The sequence below is a fragment of the Heteronotia binoei genome, chromosome 14, assembly GCF_032191835.1.
Source record: "Heteronotia binoei isolate CCM8104 ecotype False Entrance Well chromosome 14, APGP_CSIRO_Hbin_v1, whole genome shotgun sequence".
NCBI lineage: Eukaryota > Metazoa > Chordata > Lepidosauria > Squamata > Gekkonidae > Heteronotia > Heteronotia binoei.
Window position 1 is genome coordinate 32564857 of NC_083236.1, and position 9834 is coordinate 32574690.

The following is a 9834-nucleotide window of genomic DNA, read 5'->3' on the forward strand; positions in this document are numbered from 1 at the left end:
ACTCACAACTGACATGATGATCCTGTGAGATTTTCAAGGCAACAAGTATTCAGATCTCTCTGACACACTGTATTTACAAAGTTGGATTTCCATGTCACCTATAAGACCAACAACATTTTAGCCAAAGGATAAGTTTTTATGTGTAAGCACAGTTCTTCAGATAGTGACTTCAATGAATTTAGAACAGGGGTGGCCAAACTTGCTTAAGGTAAGAGCCACATAGAATAAATGTTAGATGTTTGAGAGCCGCATGACATGAACATCAGATGTTTGAGAGCCGCAAGGAAGGAAAGTAGGCAAATAGATGGAGGGGAGGGAAAGATGGGAAGAAAGCAACTTTAACTTTAAATGCATTTTCCAAAGCTGTCTGATGTGGCTTGGAGAAGTAGTTTAAAGAGAAATACACCTTCTCGAAGCCAGCCAACAGGGCACTGGGGACTTCGAGAGCCACACAATATGTGTGAGAGAGCCATATGTGGCTCCCCAGCCACAGTTTGGCCACTCCAGTTTAGAAGATAGCTCTGCATAAGGATCGCATTGTTAATCTACTTTGTCCCCCCTCCCCGGCTGCCCTTTTTGTAAAGAGCTCCGAGTACCACACATGGTTGCTTCTTGACAACAACCTCACAGCAACTCTGTGGGGGTCAGTGTTTGGGTGTTCGCTATCCTAAGAATTCATAGAGAAGGTGCAACATGAGGTCTGCCCCCCAACTCTGTTCTTCCTGTTTGAAGAGAATATAAACTACTCTCTTTGAAGGAGAGGTTGAAGGAGCTGGGCATGTTTAGCCTGGAGAGAAAGTAGCTGAGAAGTGATATGATCACCATCTTCAAGTACTTGAAGGGCTGTCATATAGAGGACGGTGTGGAATTGTTTTATGTGGCCCCAGAAGGTAGGACCAGAACCAGTGGGTTGAAATTAAATCAGAAGAGTTTCAAGCTCAACATTAGGAAGAACTTCCTGACCTTTAGAGTGGTTCCTCAGTGGATCAGGCTTCCTCAGGAGGTGGTGGGCTCTCCTTCCTTGGAGGTTTTTAAACAGAGGCTGGATGGCCATCTGACAGCAATGAAGATCCTGTGAATTTAGGGGGAGGTATTTGTGAGTTTCCTGCATTGTGCAGGGCAGGGGCGGACTGGCCAGGGTATCAGCTTGCCCAATGGCAAGTGGGCCCCTGATGAAGTGCCCCCCTTAAATATTAGACAATATGTTAAAAATGTTAATGTCCTTTTAGTAGTTTGAAAATATAATAGAAGTTCCAATATTATTACTGTAATGCAACCAAAATTTACATTGTATTTCGGGCTGCCAGCCTCCAGGTGGGGCCTGGGGATCTCCCACTTTTACAAATGATCTCCAGCTGGCAGAGATCAACTCCCCTAGGAAAAATGCAATCTGTATTTACATTTAATATCTACTGCATACTGCCAGTAAAATGTACAATATATGCACACTGTAATTACTAAAGAGCCAGTTTGGTGTAGTGGTTAAGTGTACGGACTGTTATCTGGGAGAACCGGGTTTGATTCCCCACTCCTCCACTTGCACCTGCTAGCAGGGCATTGGGTCAGCCATAGCTCTGGCAGAGGTTGTCCTTGAAAGGGCAGCTGCTGTGAGAGCCCTCTCCAGCCCCACCCACCTCACAGGGTGTCTGTTGTGGGGGAGGAAGGTAAAGGAGATTGTGAGTCACTCTGAGACTCTTCGGAGTGGAGGGAGGGATATAAATTCAATATCTTCTTCTATATACATTTATTTTGCAAAAGTTTTAACTAACTTTTTTCTACTTATGTTTTTTTTGAAAATTTTATTTATTATAAATTTTATTTATTTCTTATGCAGTGTCATTTGGTTAAAATTTTATTTATTTCTTATGCAAATTAAATGATAGCCTTAGAGTTGATAGCCTTTGTCTCCTAGCAACCAATATTTTTAGACCCAGTCCATCACTGGTGCAGGGGGTTGGACTAGATGACCCTGGAGATCCCCTCCAACTCTATGATTCTTTGCAGTTTAAACAACACTAGATGTAGGGTTGTCAACTCCACTTTGGAAAATCCCTTGAGATTTGAAGGAGGCGCTTGTGGAGGGTAGAGTTTAGGGACAGGAGGGAGCTCTGTGGGTATGCGATACCATGGAATGCTTCCTCCAAAGACGCCTTTTCTCCAGGGAACGGATTTTCGTAGTCTGGAGATCCACTGTAATCCCTGGAGAATTCAAGGCCCCATCATGTATCGTGCGTGTACAAAACAAGTGTGCAAGTTTTCAAATTCCCCAGAATTTTTCATCAGGGTGGATGTTTAAACCTCGAAAGCTTGGGCACCCTTTCATGGCATCTTGGTCAGTATTAACATTTATTTCATTGCTTTTCTTTGGGGGTTTTGCTTGGGCCCAGCTGTCTCCCTGCATCCCCTCCATTCACTATGCAAGCAAAGTACACACGTCTGTATATATGAGGCTTTAAAAACTCCCAAATCAGAAGACAAAATGTGTCATTTGGTTGCCTCTTATAAAAGGCATTCTGGAGACCGTGTTTTCTGATGAATTACCGGCGCTAAGGCCCAGAGCACGCTAAATAGGTCTCCCCTGCGTTGGGTCTTCATTTCCAGCAGAATATTAGCGGCAAGAACAACCGGAGAACAGCAGAAATGAAAACAAAAATGCGCCTGCGCAAACATGTTGGGGCCTAGCTTGATAGTCCTCTACCCACCCTTTTAAAATCTCTTCTACAAAAAAACCTCCTACCCGATCAGCCAGTCAGGATGGCCGAGCGGTCTAAGGCGCTGCGTTCAGGTCGCAGTCTCCCCTGGAGGCGTGGGTTCGAATCCCACTTCTGACAAAGCTGAATTTTTATTTTATTTTATTTACCACCCTTTCGTCTAAAAAATCTTGTTTGCAGCAAACTGACTCCCGGGCTTTTGGTTTCGCAAACTGAATCCCAATCTCCCCGGTACGGCGGGATCGGCTTCTGCTCTGTCACAGGGCTGTGTTGTTCCCGAAAGGCTCGGCGCTGCGCAAAGAGTCTCTCCGCCTCTCCCCACGCTGGTTTTCGCTGCTGGGATTTGCAGGAGAGAGAGAAACACAAGCGTCCCCTTCGCTGCCCGGGGTGGTTTTCTTCGCCGCTCCACCAGAAACATTGTCTTGGTGGAATAAGATCGTAGCAGAATTGCAATTCGAAGCAAAACACCCAAATCTCAATTGCCAGCAGCGCAGAAGTTTGCATTTATCGAATAATACCCACATCGCGTACTTGTCATACTGTAAGTGCTGAAGAGGACCGGTTTTGCTCTTTATTCCAGCAGGTAAGGCGGGATGGAGGAGGGTTCCCCCCCTCTACGTCTGAGACCTTCATTTGGCGGGCACGGAGCACCTACAAATTCCAGACCTTCCTCTTCTCACCCAAGTTATGATTCCCAGGTAAACTGGGATCTAAGCCAGACACTCTTCGTTGGAAAGAATAATAATAACCCAAACCCAGCCAGGCTGGAAGTACGACCTTAAATGGGTGGTCAGGCACGCCACCTACTGGTTCGAGCGGGACATTACAAAGGGGAGAGGCGTTGTCTTTGCGAGCAAGGGATGCCACCTGGAGATCCCCTGGAATTCCATCTCCAGACTACAGAGATCAGTTCCCCTGGAGAAAATGGATGTTCTGGAGGGTGGGTTATGTCTCATTGTACCCCACCGAGGTCCCTGCCCTTCCCAAATCTCCAGGAGTTTCCCAACCTTGGGTTGGCAACCCTATCCCCTGCTTGCGACCAGGGTGGGGGACCTGGCAATCCTATCGCAAATGCAGATTCTTCTTTTAGCCGCCTGTGTGGACATAACAAAAAAGCGAGACGGAGGCTTCACTTGCAGTGGACCAAACAGCCACTGGAAGGAGGTGTGTAACTCTTGCCTTAAACCCACTGATTGCCCCCCTCCAAGAAAGTGGGCACACTTACTCTCTCACCCTACTCCCCAACAATTTCATTCAGGCCAGAAACCAGCTGGTAGTCTGTATCATCCGGGCAAGTCTGGCATTAGGGGGCCACCACTTGCTCCAGTGGCTTGCCACACATATTTGCAGCCAGTGATTTGCACCTGGCTCCGTGGCACAGAGTGGTAAAGCTGCAGTACTGCAGTCGGAGCCCTCTGCTCATGACCTGAGTTTGATCCCAGTGGAAGCTGGTTCAGGTAGCCAGCTCCAGGTTGACTCAGCCTTTCATCCTTCTGAGGTCGGTAAAATGAGTACCCAGCTTGCTGGGGGGGAAGTGTAGATGACTGGGGAAGGCAATGGCAAACCACCCCATAAAAAGTCTGCCGTGGAAACGTTGTGAAAGCAATGCCACTCCAGAGTTGGAAATGACTGGTGCTTGCACAGGGGACTACCTTTCCCTTTACCTCATCTGGATCAATGGTATGAGTCTGTTCTTCAGGAACAGTCTTGCAGCTGCCTCCGTGGAGGCATCAGAGATTACTCCCTCCCTCAATAAAACATTAACTACTTCACTAGACCCAGTTAAACATTTCTCCTTAGCTGGCTATAATGATCCAAGATGGGCAAGGGTCAAACACACACACACATCCCTGTGCAAGCTGCCCATACTGTCCCATCATGGCCACTGCAGTTATTCCAGGGGAAAGTGTGCTCATGAATTGATGCTCATTCCCAAAAACCTCTGTCCTGAGAGAGCAGAGTTACCAGTGTTTGCAAAGCAGTCGCTGTGTGCTGTGTAAGGTCAGGATAATTCCAGTGGGGGAGCTGTATTTGTCAAAAATGAAACATAAGCCCAGTGGCACGTTGCAGACTTGGAAAAAAGCCTTGGACTTATTGTATTACTGCTGGGCCTCCAGGTGTACACTCAGGCCACATCTGGCTGTGGCTGGATTTTCAATCCATTCATTTATAAAGTCAGGCCTTTTTTGTAGCAGGAATTCCTTTGCATATTAGGCCACACCCCTCTTGTGTAACCAATCCTCCAAGAGCTTATAGGGCTCTTCTTACAAGACCTACTGTAAGCTTCAGGAGGATTGGTCACATCTGGGTGTATGGCCTAATATGCAAAGGAGTTCATGCTACAAAAAAGCGCCTTGTAATAAAGTCATTTCTTTTGTCTATCCCTAGAGAACTGTTTTTTGTTTGTTTGTGATTGTAACAGAGGGGTAGCCCAGCAAGGGGGTTACTGTGAGGAGGGGCAAGAGGGGATCCCAGGAGGACTTGCAAGAGGTGGGAAATCCCATTTCCTACAAACCCGGGCTGACCCTGCAGTTGCAGAAACCTAGATGGTAGCTATAGCCCTGCTGTGGATAGCCCAGGCTAATCCAATCTTATCAGCTCCCAGAAGCTAAGCAAGGTCAGTCCTTAGTGTTTGGATGGGAGACCACCAAGAAAGTGAAAGGTCTCTCCACAGAGGCAAGCAAATGGCAAACCATCTCTGGACATCTCTTGCCTTGACAACACTACAGGGGTCACAGTAAGTCACCCGTAACTCGATGGCACTTTCCATCACCATATTGCAGCTATGCTTGGTCCCCTTTTGGCCACCCTGGAGTCACCACCTGCCCTTGGCTGTCAGACAAACAGATGTTTCTTTTCCAGTTGTCACAAGTTTGCCTCAGGCCCAGAGAAACTATTTCTGGGCTGTGGACCGAGAGCTGGTTTGTGCCTTGCCTCAAACAGAGCTTGGGGGTGCATGCCTTAAAAAAAATTCCCCATCCAAGTAGATCAAGGCCTGGGTGTTGAGTTCAAAATCTGACACAGCCATTAAGCTCCTTGGATGCTTTTGGAGCCAGCCACCGTCTCTGGATCTAACCTGTTTTATAGGGTTGTTGCTTGGCGAGGATTAAAGAGGCGAGGGGACAGTTCTCTGCTTCAGTGACCAATGGGAGTCAGGGAAGAGAAAGTGGGAAGTTCTACTGTGGAAGGGACTTTCTTGCTTTTCTAGTAAAATTTAACCAGGAATCGATTGTTTCAGCCTTTATCTCCAGTCTGGGCAAAATAGTTCCCTTACCTCTGGCAGCAGCTCTATCATGCCTTTCTAGGCTGAAAAATCCCCCACTTTGTAAGCATGAGCCCCCTCTTTCATCTTTAATGGACTATGATCACCCTGGCCCTGGTACCAGACTTCCTGGACCCCCTTTTCACCATTTATGGACTGAGTTTACTCTGGTCTAGTGTCAGAGATACAGGACTCCTATTGTTATGAACTTATATTGTGTGAGCACAGGCAAACTGCTTCTGTGAACATTCAGTGGTAAGCAGAAAACATTGGGTATAACCCAATATGGACATTAAAACCAAATACCCACTTGCCTACTGTCTATAGGCAATTAATCCTGTTTAACTTTAAATATTTGGCATTCGTGCCAGCTTCCATTTGGACATTTACTCTGTGAATCGTGCAGCAGTGTTCCTTGCCAGTCTCCAGTCGGCTCCCTGCTTGTGCCTATTTGTGTCTGCCCTGCCAAGAAGGACTGCACACTTCTCTCCTGAACTACTCAGCCTGCAGATCCTAACTGCATTCCTGTTTCTGAGAGCCATCAAGCAGTTTAGAAGCCATATGCCTGTGTTGTCCTGAAACAACAACGTCAAGCCTCTCTGGACGCCATGAGAACCAAGCAGCAGCCCCACATACTCAGGATATGTCTTGAAGGTGCAAATGGGGGAAGTCTAGGTGAACCATGGACTTGTGAATTTCATCTTCTCACCTGGACAAAAGACTGTAACTGCCAGACAGCCAAAGCAGAACACAGAGACCGTCCCCATTGTGTTTAGCTCTGGTTCACCATAGGTTGTGATGTGGCCCATTATTATCCCATCAGGTGTTTTGTTTGAGTAAGTTAAGTTCATCAACACTCTTAATTCCTTTCCCAAAAATGCCTGGGAGCCTCCCTCTCTGTGACATCAGATACTACACGTTGCAGTATCACCAGTCAGCTGACAGCTATGTCATGGGTCACCTGATGTCACTGCCTGGGGATAGAAATTAGAGTATAAAAAGCCATGTGCTTGACCACTCAGGCATGCCTCTACAGTATCCCCCCTTTGCTGTTTGAGCCATCCCCAGTTACCTAATTGGGCCCTATTATGGCTAGTGATGCTGGTCATCTCTGATTCCCCCTCCCCTTATTGTTTTCACTACTGAACCATTCCTTTTGCTGTCTTCAAGACAGTAAAGTATAAGCCTTGTATTTCTTTCCCTTATATGTTTCTCTATGTAATTTCCATCTCTATTTTTGCTTAGGAGCTGTGTGATTGATGAGTGATTTTATTTTCTTGTATGTTTGAATCATTTTCTAATAAAACCATTTATAGTTTACCAAAATTCTCCTCATTATTTAAAAGGGAAATTCTTGGGAGTCCACCTCTTGTATACACAGGTTTATGACCCCGCAAGTTGGCCATCTCTGCCCACCAGACTAATTCCTCAACCTCTTTTGAGGGCAATTTGGCTTACAACTTGGCTGCCCTCTCAGCCTCTTATGGATCAGAAGGGCAGGTCCCAGAATTTAGCTGTTGTTTTTTAATTGGTGCACGCTTTTTCCTTTTTTTTAAGTGAGTCCCCAACCCAATTATGTAAAATCTGGACTTAAGAACATAAGAGAAGCCATGTTAGATCAGGCCAATGGCCCATCCAGTCCAACATTCTGTGTCACACAGCGGCCAAATATATATATATATATATATATATATATATATATATATATATATATATATATACACACACACACACACACACACACTGTGGCTAATAGCCACTGATGGACCTCTGCTCCATATTTTTATCTAACCCCCTCTTGAAGGTGGCCATGCTTGTGGCCGCCACCACCTCCTGTGGCAGTGAATTCCACATGTTAATCACCCTTTGGGTGAAGAAGTACTTCCTTTTATCCGTTTTAACCTGTCTGCTCAGCAATTTCATCGAATGCCCACGAGTTCTCGTATTGTGAGAAAGGGAGAAAAGTACTTCTTTCTCTACTTTCTCCATCGCATGCATTATCTTGTAAACCTCTATCATGTCACCCCTCAGTCGACGTTTCTCCAAGCTAAAGAGCCCTAAACGTTTCAACCTTTCTTCATAGGGAAGGTGTTCCAGCCCTTTAATCATTCTAGTTGCCCTTTTCTGAACTTTCTCCAATGCTATAATATCCTTTTTGAGGTGCACACAGTACTCCAAATGAGACCGCACCATCGATTTATACAGGGGCATTATGATACTGGCTGATTTGTTTTCAATTCCCTTCCTAATAATTCCCAGCATGGCGTTGGCCTTTTTTATTGCAAACGCACACTGCCTTGACATTTTCAGTGAATTATCTACCACGACCCCAAGGTCTCTCTCTTGGTCAGTCTCTGCCAGTTCACACCCCATCAACTTGTATTTGTAGCTTGGATTCTTGGCCCCAATGTGCATTACTTTGTGGGTCACTGTACCCAAAAGGATGGGAACTGGTGCTCTAAAATACCCCCAGATGAGTGTTACACGGGGAGATCAAAATGTATTGGTGGTCCCTGGCCCAAGAGATGCCTGGCTGTCCTCAACCAGAGGCAGGACTTTCTCTGCCCCAGCTCCAACCTGTCGGGCTTCTCTTTCAAATAACATCTGCGCCCTACGGGATATGCTACAGTTCTGCAGGGTGTGTAAGAAAGAGATGTTCCACCAGGTGTTTGACTGAAGAAGATGATCTTGGATTTATATCCCACCTCCACTCCGAATCTCAGAGTGACTCACAATCTCCTATATCTTCCTCCCCCACAACAGACACCCTGTGAGGTGGGTGGGGCTGGAGAGGGCTCTCACAGCAGCTGCCCTTTCAAGGACAACCTCTGCCAGAGCTATGGCTGACCCAAGGCCATTCCAGCAGGTGCAAGTGAAGAAGTGGGGAATCAAACCCAGTTGTCCCAGATGATAATAATAATAATAATAAATTTATTTTTGTATCCCTCCCTCCCCCGCCAAAGGCAGGCTCAGGGTGGCTAACACGACACGGTATATACCATGATAGTAAATACAATATTACAACAAACAATTAAGCGATTAAAACAAATAAAATTACATTCATAAGTTAAGTTAAAATTAAATAAACAGTTAAACCATTGTAAATTATACATTTCAGTGCTACAGTTCAACTAGGAAGGCTAGATGTCATTTCCCGGGTTTCATCTTAATGCAAGCTGAAAGAGGGCAGTTTTACAGGCCCTGCGAAACTGGTTTAGGTCTCGCAGGGCTCGCACCTCTTCTGGTAGTTGATTCCACCATTGGGGAGCCATAGTTGAGAAGGCTTGCTCCCTTGTTGATTTCAATCTAAACTCTCTTGGTCCAGGGACTTTTAAAAGGTTTTGAGAGTTAGATCTCAGTGCTCTCTGAGGGACATATGGGGAGAGGCAGTCCCTGAGGTAGGCAGGTCCTCGACCATATAGGGCTTTAAAGATAAGAGTCCGCACACTTAACCACTACACCAAACTGATTCTCTGACTGAGGACAGCAACTGTCCTGTTTTGGCACTCCCATCTTCCTTCCTCCAACCCTTTCTCCCATGAGGCAGCTAAGGGCTTTTTCGGAGCAGGAACGCACAGGAACGCAGTTCCGGGAGGCTCGGCACCAGGGGTGTGGTCTAATATGCAAATAAGTTCCTGCTGCTCTTTTTCTACAAAAAAAAAAAAAGCCCTGACTAAGATACTGGGATTTTAGTGCCATCTATAGCTAATTAGTCTTACTGTTTTAGCCTGATTGGTTTTACTGTTTACTGTTTTAGCCTGACTTTAAACTGGGGAGAGCTGTTAATAAATGTAATTACGTAACTAACTAAATAAATAAAACAACTGTGTGGAGGTTAGCAGTGGCGGTGCTGGAGGAGAT

At 45.9% G+C, this 9834-nt stretch overlaps 1 non-coding gene across 1 annotated transcript; it reads left to right on the forward strand.

Annotated features, from left to right (window-relative positions):
- Positions 1-2748: 2748 nt before the first annotated feature.
- On the forward strand, positions 2749-2831 carry TRNAL-CAG (transfer RNA leucine (anticodon CAG)). The gene has a single exon. It is a non-coding gene; the product is annotated as a tRNA-Leu (tRNA).
- The last annotated feature ends 7003 nt before the right edge of the window (positions 2832-9834 follow it).